The 21,221-nt window shown below is 37.6% G+C and overlaps 1 long non-coding RNA gene across 1 annotated transcript in view; it reads left to right on the top strand.

Annotated features, from left to right (window-relative positions):
- LOC129458469 (uncharacterized) overlaps positions 1-14,914 on the top strand; it is a 50,846-nt gene extending 35,932 nt beyond the window's left edge. Inside the window, exon 3 of the long non-coding RNA XR_008649633.2 lies at positions 14,850-14,914. This is a non-coding gene — a long non-coding RNA (uncharacterized lncRNA). The remainder of the gene's footprint in view (positions 1-14,849) is intronic.
- Positions 14,915-21,221: the final 6,307 nt, after the last annotated feature.

Below are 21,221 nucleotides of genomic sequence, written 5' to 3'. Positions count from 1 at the left end.
TCAGCTTTTCCATACCTATAGCAAAACATGCTTTCAATGACAACAAAAATAAGGCATACAAGAAATCAAGTAAAAAGACTTGTAAGAGACATGGCAGACTGAAGGAACTTGATCCAGATATAACATAGATGGTAGAGTTTATCAGACAGAAAAGCTAAAGTAAATATCATTAATATGCTACATTGTCTAGTGGAAAAGTGGACAATATACATGACCAGATAAGTAATTTCAGCAGACAGATAAAAAGTATAAGGAAGGATCAAAGGAAATGCTAGAGAACCAAAAACAAGGTAATAAAGCAGAACCGCTTGAAAAGGTTAATTTGTAAACTTGACACGGTCAAGGAAGGAATCAGTGAAATTGAAAAATGATCAGATAATTTATCCAAATTCAAATGCAAGGAGAAAATTAAAAAAGAGAGAAAATAGAGCATTCAAGAGGTACTGGACAATATCAAACAGTCTAAGATAGGTATAAATAGAATTCCAGAAAGAAAACTGGGCAGGAAAAATATTTGAAATAATGGTTGACAAGTTTCCAGAATTGACAGCCATAAAACTACAATGGGCCAAGAAAACATAAAGCTGAATAAAAACCAAACCAAACCAAAACACAATAAACAAATGCCATAGATATATGATATTTAAACTTTTAAAAGATAAAGAGAAAAACCTTAATGTATTCAGAAGAAAAGAACCACCATGTAAACAGGGAAAAAAGATACAAATCATAGCAGTTTTCAACGAAAATGTCAAGCCTGATGATAATACAGTGATATCTTTAATGTGCTGAAACAAACAATAGTATATGTCAACAAGAATTCTATACCAAGTGAAGATAATTTTTAATAACAAAAAAGAAATACAGATTTTTTTAGAAAACAAAAACTGAGACAATGCATTATCAGAAGTTCTGCATTACAATAAATGTTAAAGAAAGTTCTCTAGGCAGAAAGAATACAATACCAGAGCGAAATGTGGGCCTACAAGAAGAAATGACAAGTACTGGAAATGTAATAAATAAAGATAAGTATGCATGCCTTTTCAAAATATAATTGCTCTATAACATAACTGTATAAACACACAGCGTCTTGTGTATTAATAGCATATATGAAGACAAAATGTGTTACAAAACAAGCATTAAGGATAGGAAGAATTCTAAGTATAATCTTCTAAGATTATTATAAGTGAAGCAATATTATATTATTTGTGGTACATACTAATGAATTAAAGATGTATAGTACAAAATGTAGGGCAGTCATTACATTTTTTAAAAGCCATAAAAACTTAACCAATAGTGTCGGTAAAGCAGAATCATAAAATATATTTAATAGAAAGGAATAAAAAAAGCCTTTTTTAAAAGAGTGAACAAAGAGAAAATTAGACAGTTTATTTAATCATTTGAAAATTACAACAAATTTGTAAGGTTTAAACACACCAATTAAAGGAATTGTGAGATTGGCTAAAAAGTAAAAAACAAAAACAAAAAACAACTACAGTTTTTAGAAAATAACCACTGTAAATAAAAAGGCAGGGATACGCTGAAGATAAAAAGATGGAAAAAAAGTAATCAAAGCATATAGTATTCAAAAGGAAGTTGGAGAAGTTTCAATAAAACATCACAAAGTAGATTTCAAATCAAGTAATATTGGCAAGAATAATGAAGAATACTACATAATGACAAAAGAGTCAATTTACAAGAAGATATAAAGTCATAAATGTGTGTATACCTAACAAAAGTGCTTCAAATACATTAACTGAAAACTGATAGGACTTAAAGTAGAAATAGACAAAACCAGGAGTATAGTATAGGGTTCAACATTCTTCTTTCAGTAACTGATAGAAGTAAACAAGAAATAAGAATACTTGAACGCAATGAAAAGTATGACTTCTATAGGAATTTTGGTAGAAACATGCAAGTTGAATCTAGAATTTATACAGAAAGCCAAAGAAAATAAACCATCCAACACAATTTTGAAATAGAGGAATAAACTCTGACATCTCATAGTATCCGATTTCTAACCTACTAAATCTAGAACAGTCAAGTGGTTCTGGAGACAGGGAAAATATATAGATTAATATAACAGAATCGAGTTCTGACATAGACCTACACATATGCAGTCAATTGATTTTCAACAAAGGTGCAATGACCACTCAAGGGAAAATAATTTTTTAATATATTATGCTAAAGAAATTGGGTATCCCTTAAAAAATATTGTCAGTTGGGCACGGTGGCTCACGCCTGTAATGCCAGCACTTTGGGAGGCTGAGGTGGGCAGATCACCTGAGGTCAGGAGTTCAAGATCAGCCTGACCAACATGGAGAAACCCTGTCTCTACTAAAAATACAAATTAGCTGGTTGTGGTGGTGCATGCCTGTAATTCCAGCTACTTGGGAGGCTAAGGCAGGAGAATTGCTTGAACCCGGGAGGCGGAGTTGCGGTGAGCTGAGATCACTCCAGCCTTGGCAACAAGAGTGAAACTCTGTCTCAAAAAAACAAAAACAAAAGCATTGTGACTGATCTTTTGCGCCTGATGAAGATTAATGCATCGTAGACCTAAATGTAAACCTAAAACTATAAAATTTCCAGAAAAAAACACTGGAGAAAATCTTTGTGATCGTGAGTTAGGAAAATATTTCACAGACAAGGTACTAAAAGCATGATTTATAAAAGAAAAAAATGACAAATTGAACTTCATCAAATCTGAGAACTAGTTTTTGAAAGACACCATAAAGAGAATGAAAACTATAAGATAAAAATGAGAGAAAATATTTGAAAATCACATATCTGATAAAGGATTTGTGTCTAGAATATACTATTACCCAAAGTCAGTAGTTTAGGGTTCACTTTTGCTGTTGCACATTTTGTAGATATAATAACATATATCCACCATTATAATATCATACAGAATATTTTTTTTCAGAGACAGGGTCTTGCACTGTCACCCATGCTAAATACAGTGGCATGATCGTGGCTCACTGCAGCCTCAAACTCCTGGGCTCGAGTACTTCTCCAACCTCAGCCTCCCTTCAGGCACATGCTGTCATGCCTGGCTACGTTTTTTAATTTATTATAAAGATGGAGTCTCACTATATTGCCCAGACTCATCTTGAACTCTCATACAGAGTGTTTGTTTGTTTTGAGATGGAGTCTCACTCTGTCACCCAGGCTGGAGTACAGTAATGTGATCTTGACTCACTGAAATCTCTCCCTCCCGGGTACAAGCAATTCTTGTGCCTCAGCCTCCCAAGTAGCTGGGACTACAAGCATGTGCCACCACACCCAGCTATTTTTTTGTATTTTTAGTAGAGACAGGGTTTCATCATGTTGGCCAGGCTGGTCTCCAACTCCTGACCTCAGGTAATCCGCCCACTGCGGCCTCCCAAAGTGCTAGGATTACAGGCGTGAGCCACCACACCCAGCATCCCATACAGAGTATTTGTAATGCACTAAAAATCTACTATGTTCTGCCTATTCATCACTCCCTCTCCCCAATCCCTGCCAATCACTTACCTTTTTTACTGTTTCCTTTGTTTTGCCTTTTCCAACATGTTATATATTTGAAAATGTACAGTACAATGCCTTTCTGAGTTGGCTTTTTTCACTAAGTGATATGCATTTAAGAATTCTCCATGTTTTTTAATGGCTCATTTCTTTTTAGCACTGAATAATATTCCATTGTCTGGATGTACCACAGCTTATTTAACTACTTACCTATGGAATGACATTTTGTTTGCTTCAAGGCTTTGACAATTGTCAATAAAGCTGCTATAAACATCTTGTGCAAGATTTTGTGTGGACATAAATTTTCAACTCCTTTGTGTAAATACCAAGGAATGTAACTGCCAGATCATATGGTAATAGTAAGTTTAGTTTTGCAATAAACTGCCAAACTGCTTTCCAAAGTGGCTGTGCCATTTTTCATTCTCACCAGCAAGAAATGAGGGTCAGCATTGCTCCATATCATTGCCAGAATTTCATGTTTCCAGTGTTCTGGATTTTGGCCATCCTAATGGAAGTATGGTGGGATCCTATATTTAATTTGCATTTCCCTTATAACATATGATTTGAGCATCATTTTATGTGCTTACTTACCATCTGTATATCTCCTTTTGTGAGGTATCTGTTAAAGTAGTTGACTCACTTTCTTAATTGGGTTGTTTGTTTTCTTATTGTTAAGCATTATATTTTCAATATGTTAAATTTTGCCTAAATGCTTCTTTCATAATATTTAAAGGTTTGTTCAGAAGGAGGTTCTGTGGGGAGAGAGAGAGAGAGAGGGAGAGGAAGAGAACACAAAAGAAAGAAGCTTGATCAGTAGTATGCTTTAAAAAAAAATTAATTTTTCCTAAAGCAGAGTCAGAAAATAATACTAAAAGGAAATGGGAATATGCAAAAAGTAAAAGAACAGCTGGTTTTTCTATTGTTGAGACTACATGGTAAACTTTTCCTTTTGTTTTTGGAGGGTAATATGATTAATAATATTTAAACATACTGTCACAGGATCCTTAGGGTATCACTTCACCATCCAGAAACCTTTGTGACTGGCAGTGTCTCTGCTTAAGTTTTGCTTGTGCCTGCTGGGCTCATTCCACCCACTCGGCCCAACAGGCTGCACTTGGCTCACTACCGGCCTGGATCCCATGCCTACCAAGGGCAAGCCAGGCTTGGAGTGGCAAGGGGTGTGTGAGTGAATGAACACAAGATCTGGCCACTGTGCACAGCCAGGCACGCTGGCAGCTGTGGCAGGGCAGGCAGCTCCAGGTGCTGGCACAGATGTTGGCTCCCTCTGAGGCTGTATCTGGACCAGACAAATCGCAAGTGGCTTCTGCATGTGATTGCTAAAAAGCAACTGGATGAGGGGAATATGGTGGTGCCCAAAATCTCGGAGACACCAGGAACTGCAGAGCCCCAAAAAGGGTGTTACAGCATGTCACGCCCTTGCTCAGGGAGCCCTGAGTTCTGGGCTCCCAGAAGAGCCATAGCTCTTGTCTCCTTCTCATTGCCTGCAGCCAGTGACCTGGAGGACATGTTTCATGGGGTTGTGTTTCAGCCTGTTTTTGTTACAGCTCTTTCAGTCCCACCGCCCCACTCTGGCCCATGGCTTCTGGGCTGGCCTGGCTCAACTACTATTTCCCATCATGTCGGGTAGCTACCCAGTGCTGGCAGAGAGCAGGAGGGATATAGTGTTACAGCCCCCTTAGCTCCCACCTGCAGCTCAGCAAGCCAGCCAGGAAAGTGTTACAACCCCTTTAGCTCCCACCGTTTGGCAGGTCCCCAGTTCTTGTCCCACGTCCAGGAAGAATGAGGCTATACAGACAACTAGTGGGTAAGCAAGTAGGAGAGGAGATTTATCTAGTTTCAGAACAGCTCTCAGTGGAGAGGAGACCCAAAGTGGGTAGCTCCTATGTGTAGGCATGTTGTCCTGAGGAGTGTCTGAGTTTGGCTGAATGCAGGGGTTTTTGTGGGCTTAGAATGGAGGAAGTGCATGCTCACTGGGCCATGGGCAGGAATGGAGAAAGCACCACTTGACTGGGCAAAAGGCAACAAGGAAGTTCTCACTCCAGCTTGTGGACTTCACCCAGAACTGGTAGCCCGGCCCCCAGGCTTTAGGCTGTCCCTGGCTTGAAGGTGGGGTTCACCAGGGACCTGTCTCTTCCCACCTAGAAAACTGTCTGTGTCCCACTGCCATCAATACCACATAAAATGTAATTGTTGAATATTCAAAACAACAATGTTGGGTTTTTGGTTGGAAGCCAGTTTAAACCTAAAAAGCACAAATAGGTAGTAAAATATTGCATGCCATAACCTTAGGTATCATATGCAAATAATCTTTTATAATTTTATTTTTTTCACCCTCCAGCAAATAATTTTGTAATGATCTGAGGTCATTCATCCAGATACCAGGAACTGGCACTAATATTCACATGCCTAAATATTGGAGTTAGCACAAGAATTTATTTCTGACTTGCAATTTCACTTTTAAAATGAAACTTTTCTTCCTAAATACTTTCTTGTTTTCTTTAGGATGATTGCCATGAGGCATCATAGGATTGCTTTCTTGACTCTTTAACCTTCTTTTAGAACCTAAAACCTAAAACCTGCAGAGTCCACAGTGTACCTTTCTTACTGAAATGCTACTGCTTAGAGTGCTTTAGCAGCTGGACCTAAAACCTAATGATCAGACAAAATAAGATCACAGCCTACCTGAAGGGGCAAATAGTGAACATTTATTAAAAAGTTTAGAGCAGAAATGAAAAGAAGTGGGGTCCACTTGGAAGAGGGCCAAGCAGGTGACTTGAGAGATTCAAGTGCATGGTTTGATCTTTGGCTTGGGGTCTTATACTTTGGCATGCCTCCTGAGTTGCATCCCTTTTCCCCTTATTCTTCTCTTGCGGTGGGCTGTCCACATGCACAGTGGCCTGATAGCACTTGGGATGGGACACATGCACGGTGTGTTTTCTGAAATTGTGCACATACTCACTTAAGGCATTTTCCCCTTACCAGTCAAGTGTTCCCAGAGAAAGGTCATATACTATATGCCAGTTAAACTCTGCCATTTTGCCTCTTAGTATGCATGCTTGAGCCCACTTGCCCTACTCCTGAGATCTTATCAGGAAGCTACTTATCACCAGTGTCGGGTGTTTTCTATCTATTGGGAGACTGCCTTTCCCTGGCACTGGCTGTGACCAGTTATTATTTTAGAGACAGTTCTAAATAAACCACCTGACCATCACCTCATGGTCACCTGACATTCCTGGTGGTCATGGGGCCTTCTTCTGCCCTGCTTATGTCTGAGTAACTACCTACCGTAACACTTCAGGAAAACAGAAAGACAGTAACATGTATTGTACAAACAGCATTTATGCAAGTTAAATATACACAAAAACAATACATTTTATTCCTAGATAAGATAGCTACAAAGATAAGAATGCTACATACCACTCTCACAATTTTCTCACAAGGAAATTTCTTGTGGGCCTCAAGGTCTTCACTCTAAAACAATTCTGTTGAATTTTACCTTGGTGGTGTAAACTGATAATTTATCTTCACAAGTAAAGCAGGACAAAGGATGAACAGAATTGAGTCATCCCCCTGCTCACTTGAGACAAATGCATATTGAAATACTTACTCTTTCTTATTGTTTATATAAAAATGCAGATTCACTGAGCCAGACTAAGGCATTAGTGAGTATTCCTCTACCTCCCTCTCACATGTAAATTATGTATCTAGTAAAAAGCTGATCAAAGATTCAAAAGAAAGCAACAGTTTGTCTCTCATCTATCTATTACCTGGAAGCTCCCCTTTGAGTTGTTCTGCGTTTCAGACAGAACTGACATACATCTTACACATATTGATTGATGTCTCATGTCTCCTTAAAATGCATAAAACCGGCTATCCCATGACCACCTTGGATACATGTCATCAAGATCTCCTGAGACTGTGTCATGGTTGCATCCTTAGCGTTAATAAAATAAACTTTCTAAATTGATCGAAACCTGTTTTAGATACTTTTGTTTCACAAAGGGCACAGAATTAGAGAAGAAAAAAAAAACTTGCAGTTTCAAAGACATACTCTTAAGAATACTTCCTGTTTTTTAAAACCACTTTGTCTTACATTTCACTGATTTCATCAGATGACTTCCATCAGCATCCATAAACTAGTATTGAGACCATTCCAGAATAATGTTGAAGAGAAGTAAAATATTTTACCCCAAAATATATTTCTTTGAAATATTTTGAAGCAGCTGCCACTTGGCCATCCTGACAAAAGTGGCCTTGCAAAGCTGTCTTAAGTGAGGGAAGTTTGCATCTGTAGAGAATCTCTATTAATGCAGCCATACCCCCTACCTCCTTTTCTATGCCTTTCCGAGGATCCAGGAGACTCTGACACCTTTTAAGGTTCAAAAAGAAATATTTACCCTATATGCTCTCTCAGGGAAGCTTCACCAACATCTTAAGGCTACTTTTGCTAGCCAAGCTTCTTCCTTTCTCTCTCTCTTAACCTGTCTTGCCACTAAAGCTGACTTACTTGTATCTGGCCATGCTCTTGAGTCTATATTATTTACTGTGGCCTCAGGATAATATATAAGTTTCTGTATGTCATTGGGCACTTGGGGTTTTATTCTGAGGCACCCTTGTATACATGTGAAATAAATTTGTATGTTTTTTCTCTTATCAATCAATCTGCCTCATGTCAGTGATGGTTAGCAAATCTTTAGGGGGCCAAGAGCCTATGAACCTCACAGTATAGTGGAACAAGCTGGGCGATTATCAAAACTGTTCTTCCCTTCTGGATGGTGCAGTGAAGAGAAACCAGGAAGCTGATCTGCTGGCAAAGGGGTAAAAATTTCTTACCTGCCAGGCTCCTGGCCTGTCTTTCTCATTGCACTCCAGCTGAGTGGATGGTAAAAATTACTGTCTCATCTGCAAGGTTTTGATTAATGTGACAAAAGGATTTGTATGACTAATCTTGTGTTGTAATGACTCTGGTGTACTTTCGGTACTTTGGAATATGAATATTTATATTGTTTGGCCCCTTTTTGTCTCAGAAAAGGCCTTTCATTGTTGCCATTTTCCTTTGTCTTTTGTGTAATTCTGCTGTAAAGAGGAGTACCGTAGGGTAGAAGATGGACCTAGAACCCCTACATGCCGCTGTTCTAGCCAGCCTTGCAGACTGCTCAGTTTTGGTTTTTTGTTTGTTTGTTTTGAGATGGAGTCTCACCATGTCACCAGGCTGGAGTGCAGTGGCGCAATCTTGGCTCAGTGCAACCTCTGCCTCCCAGGTTCAAGTGATTCTCCCACCTGTCCCCTGAGTAGCTGGGATTATAGGCAAGCACCACCATGCCCAGCTAATTTTTATATTTTTAGTAGAGACCGGGTTTCACCATGTTGGCCAGGATGGTCTCGCTCTCCTGACCTCGTGATCCGCCTGCCTCAGCCTCCCAAAGTCCTGGGATTACAGGCATGAGCCCCCATGCCCGGCCTACTGCTCAGTTTTTTGCAGTTCTTACTAGACCAATGTCTGTTAAGACAAATGCTGTGGGTCCCTGACATAAAAACTAGATGAGGTTTCCCTTTCATGTTGTTTTATGTGTTGGAAGCTTGACTTTCTGACTCTGTGGGTGTACTCTTTCTTAGTCTCCACTATCCAGAGGGCGTGAATTTTTCGGTTTATGTATGAAAGAACTGGGAGTCTGAGACACATAATATTTTAAGGAGCACACTTTTCATACTGAACATGTCAAGCGATTAGAGGAGTTTTGTTTTAAAAGGCCCGATATCTGTGGGTCTTTTTTCATCTTTTACTATCTGAAGTTTACTTCTGACAATAAATTTTTGGGCATCGTGGGTATGTCTCCTCTATGCCCTCTCTAGGTATATGATAAAAGCATGGAAAACTACCACTGAGGCTTTAAAAAGACTTTTGGATTGAGTCACTATTGGAATAAATTATACCATTGAAAATTCTAGTTGTCAATGGCCAAAAGATAGAAAATATTTTAGAGATCTCTTATTCTAGACAATCGATGGGAAGGTTAAATTCTTAAAAAGACATATAATAGTGCCATGGCTAGCCTTCCGAAATCTCTTGAGAAAAAAATTGCCATGGTTAAGTCAAACCTTAGTTAAGGCATATGGGTTTCATTTGGGAGGCTATGTTTGGTAAAGAAGTTCAAAAGGCAGAAAGATCATATGCTTGTCCTTGCTAAAATCTAGTAATAAGGGATTGAAAGAATTTTTAAAGAGCTCTATAGTCAAAATATGACTTAATTAAAATGGATTATTTAGGACATATATACACACACATGTATACACACACACACATATATATATATCATATAAAATTACATATGACATATATAATTTTAGGCCTCTGTTCTCACTCTAAAAACTTCTCAGTCAACTGAACTCTGTCTAACTGTCTACTTGTGCTTGTTTCTCTTTCTACTTGATACACTCTGTGCCATATGTGGGACCTAAAACAAACAAACAAACAAAAAAAAACGAAATGAATTTCTAACAGCCTGAGATTCCTTGGGAAAAACTGAAAAGGTGTCAGGCCCCTATGATTGAGAGGAGCCTCTATTTTTCCTCATGGAATCCCAAGATTTGTAAGCAGACAGGTTCCACTCAGTTCTAAAAACTCCTCTCTTTTTTATTGCATTATCTAATCTTTCTGGCTTTTGGGGATATCAGAAAGTACTTTACATTTTGAGAAAATTTTAGACCTTGGTATATGTAATAGCTAGGTAATAGATATACTTTCAGAGATGGCTAGTGGTAGTTGCTTACAGTAAATAATTATTACTCTAAGGGCTACTCTTTGCATGTTTTAGACAAGAAAGTATGCAGTTTAAATGCTTAGAAAAATGTCTTTGAAACATAGTGCACTGTAAAAGCATGATGTGGTCTGGTTCTGTGGCAGTTCTCTCTCTTTGGGGACTCAAGATTCAGTGTGGGTCTGCTCTGAGCTCAGTGGTCCAATTAAAAGATGGAGGCTAAATTAAATACCTATGTAAATAAAATTGCTTTTATAAAATTCTATGGTAGACAGAATTCTATGATTTTGTGTTGCCTTGGTATCCATTTTTAATCTTCCTCTAACACACCCAAGCTTTTTCTCTCTTTCTTTGGTTTGAGACATAAATTTACAACCCTGTTTTCTCCAAACCTCAGTGAGGGCATTGACCATGGCCTTGTGAGGCAGATAAACTTTAACCTTTTCACAATTTAATCCAACCATCCTTTAAACTAGTGAGTTTATCTGTCTCGTGGCTAAAATTTAAAAATCAAAACTAGAAAGGCCTTATTTTGGTGTATGTCTTTATGTATACATCAGTATATGTCTATGTACTGTATACATGGGTATCAAATTGACTTACTCATAAATTAAGTAAATAAGCCAAAGTGCTTTTCAAGTTCACGTTATTTTATTAATTTTTGGTAAATAAAGATAGTATTTAAATTATTGGTAAGATAAAGTAGAAACAGCTTCAGAATTTAGACATTTGGTCTGGATTAGTCACTGTCTCTACTAGATGTTTTAAGATATAAAACTTTGCTTCTGACACTTGCTTAACTTATCTATAAACTTATGTCCTTAGATTTGAGCCTTTAGAATACGATGAAGACTAGCTCCAGGCATTGTCTTTTGCCCTTGGCTGTGCAGCTAGTACATAATTAAAATTGCTTACCTCCTAGGTTTCTCACTAGGAATAGGAGTTACTAACTCTTAAGTTAACATTACAATTATGTATGTAATTAAAACTACTAGACACATACAAAGTGTATTAAAGAGGTAGGATTTGTTTTTGGTAAGAAAATGTTAAAAGAAGATGTGGGAGTGTGGTTCTTTTTAAGAGAAAGTAATTTTATCTAGAGGTGTTTAAGGATTGTTTTAAGATAAAGAATAATAGGACAAAATTAAAGTTTCAAGCAAGTTGTAGAAGCTTTGTGGAAGACTGACCTTGTCAAAGGAATTCTGTATGTGAGCAGGCTGGTTAAAATTTAAAGAGGATTATTTCATTTTTCTATAAATTAAACTTTAAGTAAAAAGCACACTGATGCAGGGCCATAATCTAGGCCCCTGGATTGAAATAACTGGGTTTTCTTGGAGCATTGATCTGCTGTTTTATAGAAAATTATGAAAAGGTATAAAAGGTTTGTAGAAATCTTACAAATCTTAGAAATCAGTTGAAATCTTATGACTCAACTGATTAAAATTGAATTTATTTATAAGGATTTATTAAAAATTAGCTTTAGCATTAATAATACACTATAGAAGGTAAAATTTGGTTTTCTCTTCAATAAGCTGTAATATTGAGAGACAGTGAAAGATTTTTGTTTACCTTTTCAGTAAGCTGCAAAAGGAAAAAAAAAGAGGAGAGAAAGCGAAATGGATTTAGTTGGCCTTATGCTGCTTTTATTTGGTCTTACTGTTTTGGAAAGCGAATCTCCTCTATATAAAAAAGTAAGGTTTTTCCTTAATTGAAATTTTTGAGTTATCATCTTGGTTAAATGAAAGACTTATTTTATATTACCTGTTATTCTATTTTGTGATATGAAGTGTTTAAAACCATTGATATTTGAGAAACTTTCTAAAATCAAATTCTAAATTCAGTCTCTTGGACCTCATTTGTTTTTAGATATAAAGTCCCCTGAAGTCCAAGAAAGACATATTGGGCTTATATGATATGTTAAAATTAGACAGAAAGCATTTTCAAATGGGAAATGTTTGACTTTCTGTGGGATATATATATATATATATTTTTTTTTAAATGTTTTTTTATTTTTTTATGGAACAGTGCAACCTGACCCATCAGAGACATAAATTCCCAAGTGTTTTAAATTTGTTTTCCCCATCAGAATGGTACATGGCAGATAGTAGAATTCAGCACCAGGTTGTGGCTGTTGATGCAGAGCCAGCCACAGGCTGGGCTCCCGCCATTCTGGGTGGGCCTGGCGGCCTAGGCAGCCTGGGGTGCGCTAGAGGCAGGCTCCATATCCACGGACTACCCCGGACATGAGGCTCCTAAGCTCTGAAAGGGATCCTAGGCCAGGGCTGGGTGGGAGTCTTGGGCCCTTGGTTTCTTAAGGGGTCTCAGGGCATCTAAATCTCCTACCCATGAGTGTCTCATCCCCTGACTTCTGCACAGGGAAATCAATGGCCCCAAGTGCCCTAGGTTAATTGAGGTTTGAGTGCCAGTAACCACCCATAACAAGGTTTGTATGTTACAAAATTGCATGTGATTCCTATGACTCTGATATGCCTTAGTATGCATTATCAGTAGTAATTATAATTACTGTGTTAAATTGTTATATGCTACATAAACAACCAAATTTTCTTGTCAATTGTGTCTTTGACCATGGCCACTCTAAGACTTCTGTCATCTACTATTGTTGTTTTACTTTGATCCTTATCAAAAGATGGTTTATAATCAGCTATTGGAATCTGATGGATATGCTTGAATGCAGGTTTCCAATAACTTTGGAGATTTTGCCATTGGAATAGAGAGAAAAACTTCAGACTCTAATGGAGAGCTAATGTATTCATGAGGATTGCTGGCCCAATCATGAGCAGAGCAGGAGTTAATTGCATGGACTGAACTAATAGATGACTGAAATAATCTTTCAATGACCCTTTTATTTGAAACATTGATTTTTTTTAGCTTTGTTTTTACAAGTCAAGAAAACTTTTTACTTTTAAGCTATTTACAGCTTTTAACATTTGGGTAAAGTATATTCTTATGACCAAAATTTGAAGCGTATTTCTTTGTTTCTACCTAATTTCTCCAGAACTTGGAAAAACTGTTTGGTATTCTTAATTTATGGCAATGTAGTTATTTGCATAAGTTCAGTAAGAATCTGTTTTCTACTGTAACAGGTCACAATTGAAGGTGCCAGTTATGTTACCAAGGCTTTGACTAGAATGGCATGTTTTCAGTATGAGGAAGCTGCTTTGAGGAATTGAAATTGACTTTATAGAGCTGATAAAATCCCATTGTTAAAACTGGCCTCATACCTTATCCTTTACTTACTCATGGCAAGTAAAGAATCTTACTTTCTGACAGGCCCAGGAGCCTCAAGTTACCTTAGGTCCTCCAAAAGAGGAATTCTCCCAATTTATGCAGATATCTGCAAGGACAGATAAATCGTTGCCTGGGCTTGAGGCTTCTAAAAGATATAATTTTGGATTCATTATGGAAAAAAAAACGTTCCAGCAAAGCCAATTTAAAAAATAGCCTAGATGGCAAATAATTATTCTTGTTGCACTTTGTGCAAATAATTAGGCCAGGTATAACAGAATTAAAACTTATTTTGCAAATTGGTCCGACTATGATTTTGTGTTTAGCAAAATTGGAGAATTAGAGAAAAATTGTGTTTCAAAAGAAACTATGTACACTTGTAATTAGATTCTAGTCTTGGCCATTGGTATTCAGTTTTTATTATTTTCTACAATTTGAACTGAATCCTGAATTTTTTTCCTGGCTACAAGTCTCCAAACTAATGTTTTCAATTTCTTTTCTCTCCCATTTTTCTGACTTGAAAGACCTAGAAATTAAAACTGCTTCTCTTAAAGCTCTGCAAATGTAAGCTAGATAAACTTTGGGAGAAAATAACAGAACTTATATATAAACAACCTTTTTGCCTGTGTGCTGATTAAGGGCTTCTCAGAAAGTGCATTTGAAGGCCTGGTTTAAACTACAGTCCAGAAGAATCTGTTAGATTGCCACTGCAATCTGAAGATGCCTCAGAGACTCTAGAAAAACTAGTGTATAGACTGCTCTAGACATTAACTTTTGTTTATACTTCTGTTTCTATAGAAATGTGTCTTATTAGAGATATGATTGTTTGCATCATATGCAGAGGCCTAGCCCATCTGCAATGTTACCTCCTGGAATGGGACACAGCTGTTTAACTTAACTGATCTATTCTCAGGACTAAGAGATTGAGTAAAGAAGATATGGGATAATATATTTAAATTGGGTCCTTTCTATTGGTCCCAATTTGTCATTCTACTCCTTTGTCTAACTCTATCTCACATCCTGTAACCCAAATCTCTCCCAAGCTATCACCTTGGCTTCTGATATGTTAAACTTCTTTAAAGTGTCAAAGTGAGGACTGGAGGCAATTAAAATATTTTATTCCAAAATATATTTCTTTGACATATTTTGAAGTAGCTGCAACTTGATCATCCTATATTTCTTTGACATATTTTGAAGTAGCTGCAACTTGGTCATCCTGATAGAAGTATATTTGCAAAGTTCTGTTAAGTGGGGGAAATTTGCATCTGTACAGACTACTAATGTAGCCATCCCCACTTTCCCTTTCTATGTCTTTCCCAGGATCCAAGAGACATTGAGAGTCTGAGACCTTTTAAAGTCCAGGGGGGAAAAACACATTTACTGCTTTTTTTTTTTTTTTTTTTTTTTTTTTTTTTTTTTTGCTTTGTGGAACTCTTCATCTCTATGACGAGGCCAACTTTGCTAGCCAAGCTTCTTCTTTCTTTCAAGCCCTCTTAACCTGTCTTGCCACTAAACCTGTCTTACCTGTTTCTGGCAATGGTCTTCAGTCTGCATTATTTACTGGCGCCTTAGGATGGTATATATGTTTTTGTAACTCATTGGAAAGTTGGATCTTCACTCTGAAGGCTCCCATGTATACAGATTAAGTAAAGCTGTATGTCTTTTCTTCTATTGATCTGCCTCATGTCAGTGATTTTTAATGAATCATTAGGGGGTCAAGAGCCTAAGAACCCCACAATGTGTCTCCACTAAACTGTGTTAAACTATTCAAAATAAATAACTGAGTGAAAAAAAGATAATACACAAAATATTTTAGACTAGTTGTATAAGGGCTCAAAGGAATAAAATTGGAAATTAAAACAAAAAATAAATTCAATGAGGGAGAATTAGCACAGCCAGTGATATAATATACCATAAATCAAAAGGAATAAATAATTGGATCTGTAAATTTGGTGTAAAATGGACAACAGACTAGGAATTCAGAAAATCAACTTCACGAGTTATCTCTTTTTCTTCACCCTGCACCCACCCCCACAGAATTTTTCATTATTAAGCAAAAAACTAATTTTTGGAAGATACACCCTAGAAAATTAGCCCAAACAATAGGGCAAGAAATAAAAAACTGGAAAATGTTCATTAATCAAAGAATTATAAGAGAAAATGTTTCTGAGAGAACCTGTCAGAATAAAAGTTTTTATTAGTTGATGAAAGAGATTAATTCAGAAATGGACACATAAATAGTCTTGCAAATGTTATGACTTCTAACATCATTTTAAAACTAATAGGAGCAGGTAGAACATAATGGCCAAATAGAAGCCTCCACTGATTATCCTCCCTGCAGGAACACCAAATTTGACTACTATCTACATAAAAAAGCACCTTCATGAGGACCAAAAATCAGGTATATGTTCATATTACCTGAATTGAACTTCATATTGCTAAAAGAAGCACTGAAGAGGGTAGGGAAGATAATCTTGAATTACCAACGTTACTTCCCCATCCCTTGGCAACAGCAGTGTGGCATGAAGAGAGAATTTGTGCACTTGGGGAGGAGGAGAGTGCAGCAATTGTGGGAATTTGTATTGAAACTTAGTGCTGCCAACACTGGGCAGAACTCAGTCAATGCCCACAGGGGGACATTTATACCTGCCATAGCCAGAGGGGAATCACTCATCCCAGCAGTTGGAACTTGAGTTCTGGCAAGCATCAACACTATGGGCTAAAGTGCTCTGGAATCCTAAATCAATATGAAAAGGCTATCTGGGTCTGGCAGGAACTGCAACTTCTAGGCATGTCCTAGTGCTGTGCTGGACTTGGAGCCAGTAGACTTGGGGGGCACCTGACCTAGTGAGAAGCCAGCTGGGGCAGCTAAAGGAGGGACTGTGTCATTCCTCTCCCAACCCCAGATCCAAAACAGAATGCTTCCCTTTGCTTGAGGGAAGGAGAGGGATGAGTAAAGAGGACTTGTTTTGCAACTTGGATACAAGCTCAATCACATTAGAATAGGGCAACAGACAGAGTTTTGAGGCTTCCATTCCAGGCTCTAGTTCACACATGACATTTCTAAATATACCCTGGGTCAGAAAGGAACCCAATGCCTTGAAGGGAACCACCCACTCCTGGCAGAATTCATTACCTGCTGGCTAAAGAACTCTTGGACCCTGCATAATCAGCAATGGTAACCAGGCAGCATATGCTATGATTTTTGAGTGGGACTTTGAGATGTGCTAGCTTCAGGTGTGACACAGCATCTTCACAGCTGTGATGGATATGATGAGAGACTCCTTCAGCTTGAGAAAAGGAGAGGAAAGAATAAAGGAGATTTTGTCTTGCAGCTTAGGTATCAGCTCTTTTACAGTAGGGAAGAACACCAAGTAGGTTCTTGGGATCTTAGATTCTGGCCTCGGCTCTTGGATGGCATTTCTAGACCTACACTGGGCCAGAGAGCCCAGCCCTGAAGAGTGAGTCTCAGGCCTAGCAGCATTAAAAATAAGCTAACTAAAGAGCCCTTGGGCCCTAAGTGAATATTGGTGATACCTGGCTGCACTCCTGTTGGCCTGTGGTAGTGGTGGACATGGTAGAAACTCCTCTAGCTGGGGAAAGGGGAGCAAAGAGCAGAAAGGACTTTGTCTTGTGGTTTTAGTGCCAGCTTAGCTGCAATAGAATAGAACATCTAGTATACTTCTAAGTTTTCCAGCTTTAAGCCTTGCCAACTGGGCAGCATTTCTAGACTTTCCTGGTGCCCAGTGGAACTCACTGACCTGAAAGGAAGAACACAAGACTGGCTAGTGTCACCACCTGCTGATTGTTGAGCCCTGGGACCTTGAGCAAACATAGATGGTAGCCAGGTGCTGGTTACAGCTGGCCTTGGGCAAGACCTAGTGATATGTTGATTTCTGATCTGACCCTGTGCAGTCCCGGTGGTGGTGGCCATAAGGGTACTTATTTCATCCCTTTTGTGGCTCCAGGCAGCTCAGTACACACACACACACACACACACACACAGAGAGAGAGAGAGAGAGAGACACTCCATTTGTTTGGTAGATAGTAAGAGAAGAGAACAAGAGTCTCTGCCTGGCAATCCAGAGAATTCTTCCAGATCTAATTCAAGACTACCAAGGTGTTACCTCTACAAGTCTGCAAGAAATACAGAGTTATTGGGCTTTAGGTGCTCCCTATACAGCTGTAGTGATCAAAAATTTAGATCACAACACTCAAGTCCCTTCAAATACCTGGAAAGCCTTCAAAGAAGGATGAGTACAAACAAGCTCAGACTGCAAAGACTGCAGTAAATACCTAACTCTTTAACACCCAGACACTGAAACAAATACGCAAGCATCAAGACCATCAGGAAAACATGACCTCACCAAGTGACCTAAATGAGGCGCCACAGGTCAATCCCAGAGAGATAGAGATATGTGACCTTTAAGACAGAGAAGTCAAAAATAACTGTTTTGAGAATCAAAAAAAAGAAATTCAAGGCAACGCAAAGAAGGAATTGAGATGCCTATCAGATAAATTTAGCGAAGACATTGAAATATTTAAAAAGAATCAAGCAGAAATTCTGGAGCTGAAAAATGTAATTGACATACTGAAGAATGCTTCAGAGTATCTTAATAGCAGAATTGACTAACAGAAGAAAGAACTAGTGAGCTTGAAGACTGCCTATTTAAAAATACATAATAAGGGAGGAAAAGAAAGAAAAACAATGAATAAAGCATGCTTACAAGATCTAGAAAATAGCCTCAAAAGGACAGATCTAAGAGTTAATGTAAATCAAAAAAGAGCAGGAGTAGCTATACTTATATCAGACTAAATGTGAGGACAACAACTATAAAAAGATAAAGAATGTCGTTATATAATCATAACAGGGTCAATTCAGCTGGACAGTATGACAATTGTAAATATATATATATATGCACCCAACACTGGATCACCCACATACACACACACACACACACACACACACACATATATATATGTATGGGTGATAAATGAAATATAATGAAATATATATCTATGTATATATATGTGAGTGTGTGTGTGTATATATATATATATGTAAGGCACATATGATTAGAGCTTAGACCCCAATACAATAATGGCTGGAGACTGCAACACCCCACTTTCAGCATTGGACAGATCTTCCAGAAAAAAAATCAACAACAAAAAAATTGGACTTATTCTGTACTATAGATCAAATGGACCTAATAGGTATTTACAGAACATATCATATGATAGCTTCATAGTACACATTCTTTTCCTTAGCACATGGATGATTCTCATGGATAGACCATATATTAGTCCACAAAACAAGTCTTAAAACAGTCAAATAAACTGAAATAATATCAAGTATCTCCTTTGACCACAATAAAATAAACCTAGAAATCAGTAAGAGAAATTTTGGAAATTATAAAAACAAGGAAATTAAACCATGTGCTCCTTAATGACTAATGGGTCCATGAGAAGATTATGAAGGAAATTGAAAATTTCTTGAAACAAATGATAATGGAAATACGACATCTTAAAACATATGGGATATAGCAAAAACAGTACTAAGGGGGAAGTTTATAGCTATGAGTACCTAAATCAAAAAAGAAGAAATTCTTCAAATAAACAGCCTAACAATGCATCTTGAAGAACTAGAAAAGCAAGAGCAAACCAAACCCAAAGGTAGAAAAAGAAAAGAAATAATAAAGATTAGAGCAAAAAATAAATGAAATTAAAATGAAGAAAACAGGCTGGCATGGTGGCTCATGCCTGTAATTCCAGCACTTTGAGAGGCTGAAGCAGGTGGATTGCTTGAGGCCAGGAGTTCCAGACCAGCCTGGCCAACATGGCAAAAACCTATCTCTATTAAAAACACAAAAATTAGAGGGGCATGGTGTGCATGCCTGTAGTCCTAACTACATCGGGAGGCTGAGACACAAGAATCACTTGAACCCGGGAGGCAGAGGTTGCATTGAACCGAGATTGTGCCACTGCACTCCAGCCTGGGGTGACACTGGGGTGACAGAGCATGACTTTTGCTGAAAAAGAAGAAAATACAAGAGTCATGAAAAGTTGGTTTTTTGAAAAGATGGTCAGACTAATGAAGAAAAAGTGAGAGAAGACACAAATAAAATCAGAGATGAAAAAAGAGACATTACAATTGATACCAAAGAAATTCTAAGGATCATTACAGACTACTATGAACAACTATATGCCAATATATCAGGAAACCTAGAATAAATAGACAAATTCTTAGATACGTACAACTTAGCGAGATTGAGCCATAAATAAATCCAAAACCTGAACAGAGCAATTTCAAGTAATGAGATAGAAAAACATAATAAATATTCTCCCAGCAAAGAAAAGCCTGGGACCTGTTAGTTTCACTGATAAATTATACCAAACATCTAATGAAGAGCTAATATCAATCCTACTCAAATTATTTTGAAAAATAGAGGAGGAGGGGATACTTCCAAACTTATTCTATGAGGCCAGTATTACCTTGATACAAAAATCATACAATGGCACATCCAAAAAAGAAAACAACAGGTCAATATCTGTGATTAACACTGATGCAAAAACCCTCAACAAAATACTAGTAAACAAAATTCAACAATACATTAAAAAGATCATTCATCATGACCAAGTGAGATTTATCCCAGTGATGCAAGAATGGTTCAACATATGCGAATGAATCAATGTGATACATCAGATCAACATAATGCAGGACAAAAGCCATATGACCATTTCAATTGAGGCTGAAAAAGCATTTGATAAAACTTAATATCCTTTTATTTCAAAAACCTCCAAAACGGGGTATGGAAGGAACATACCTCAACATAGTAAAAGCTATATAAAACAGACCCATACCTAGTATCGTACTGAATGGGGTAAGCTGAAAGCCTTTCTTCTAAGATCTGGAACATGACAAGGATGCCCACTTTCACCACTGTTATTCATCATAGGACTGGCAATTCCAGAGAAAGAAATAAAAGGCATCCAAATTGGAAAGAAAGACATCAAACTGTCCATGTTTACAGACAATATAATCTTATATTTGGAAAAACCTAAAGACTCCGCTGAAAAACTACTAGAATTGATAAACAAATTCAGTAAAGCAGCAGAATACAAAGTCAACATACAAAAAGTAGCTTTTTTTTTTTTTTTTTTTTTGACACAGAGTTTCACTGTTGTTGCCCAGGCTGTAGTGCAATGGCTCAATTTTGACTCGCTGCAACCTCTGCCTCCTAGGTTAAAGCAATTCTCCTGCCTCAGCCTCCTGAGTAGCTGGGATTACAGACATGCGCCACCATGGCCATCTAATTTTGTATTTTTAGTAGAGATGGGGTTTCACCATGTTGTCAGGCTGGTCTCAAACTCCTGACTTCAAGTGATCCACCCACCTCAGCCTCCCAAAGTGCTGGGATTACAGGTGTGAGACACTGCACCCAGCCAAAAATCAGTAGCATTTCTATATGCCAAAGGCAAACAATCTGGAAAAAAAAAGTAATCCCATTTACAATTGCTACAAATAAAATGAAATAGCTGGAATTTACTTAACCAAAGAAGTGAAAGGTCTCTATAATATAAACTATAAAACATTGGTGACAGAAATTGAAGAGAAAACAGAAAATGGAAATATATTCCATGTTCATGGATTGGAAGAATTGATATTGTTAAAATATCCATACTACCCAAAGC

Source organism: Symphalangus syndactylus, chromosome 19 (assembly GCF_028878055.3).
Source record: "Symphalangus syndactylus isolate Jambi chromosome 19, NHGRI_mSymSyn1-v2.1_pri, whole genome shotgun sequence".
Taxonomy (NCBI): domain Eukaryota; kingdom Metazoa; phylum Chordata; class Mammalia; order Primates; family Hylobatidae; genus Symphalangus; species Symphalangus syndactylus.
The sequence above is the reverse complement of the archived record's forward strand: the minus strand, read 5'-3'. Positions and strand labels throughout refer to the sequence as shown.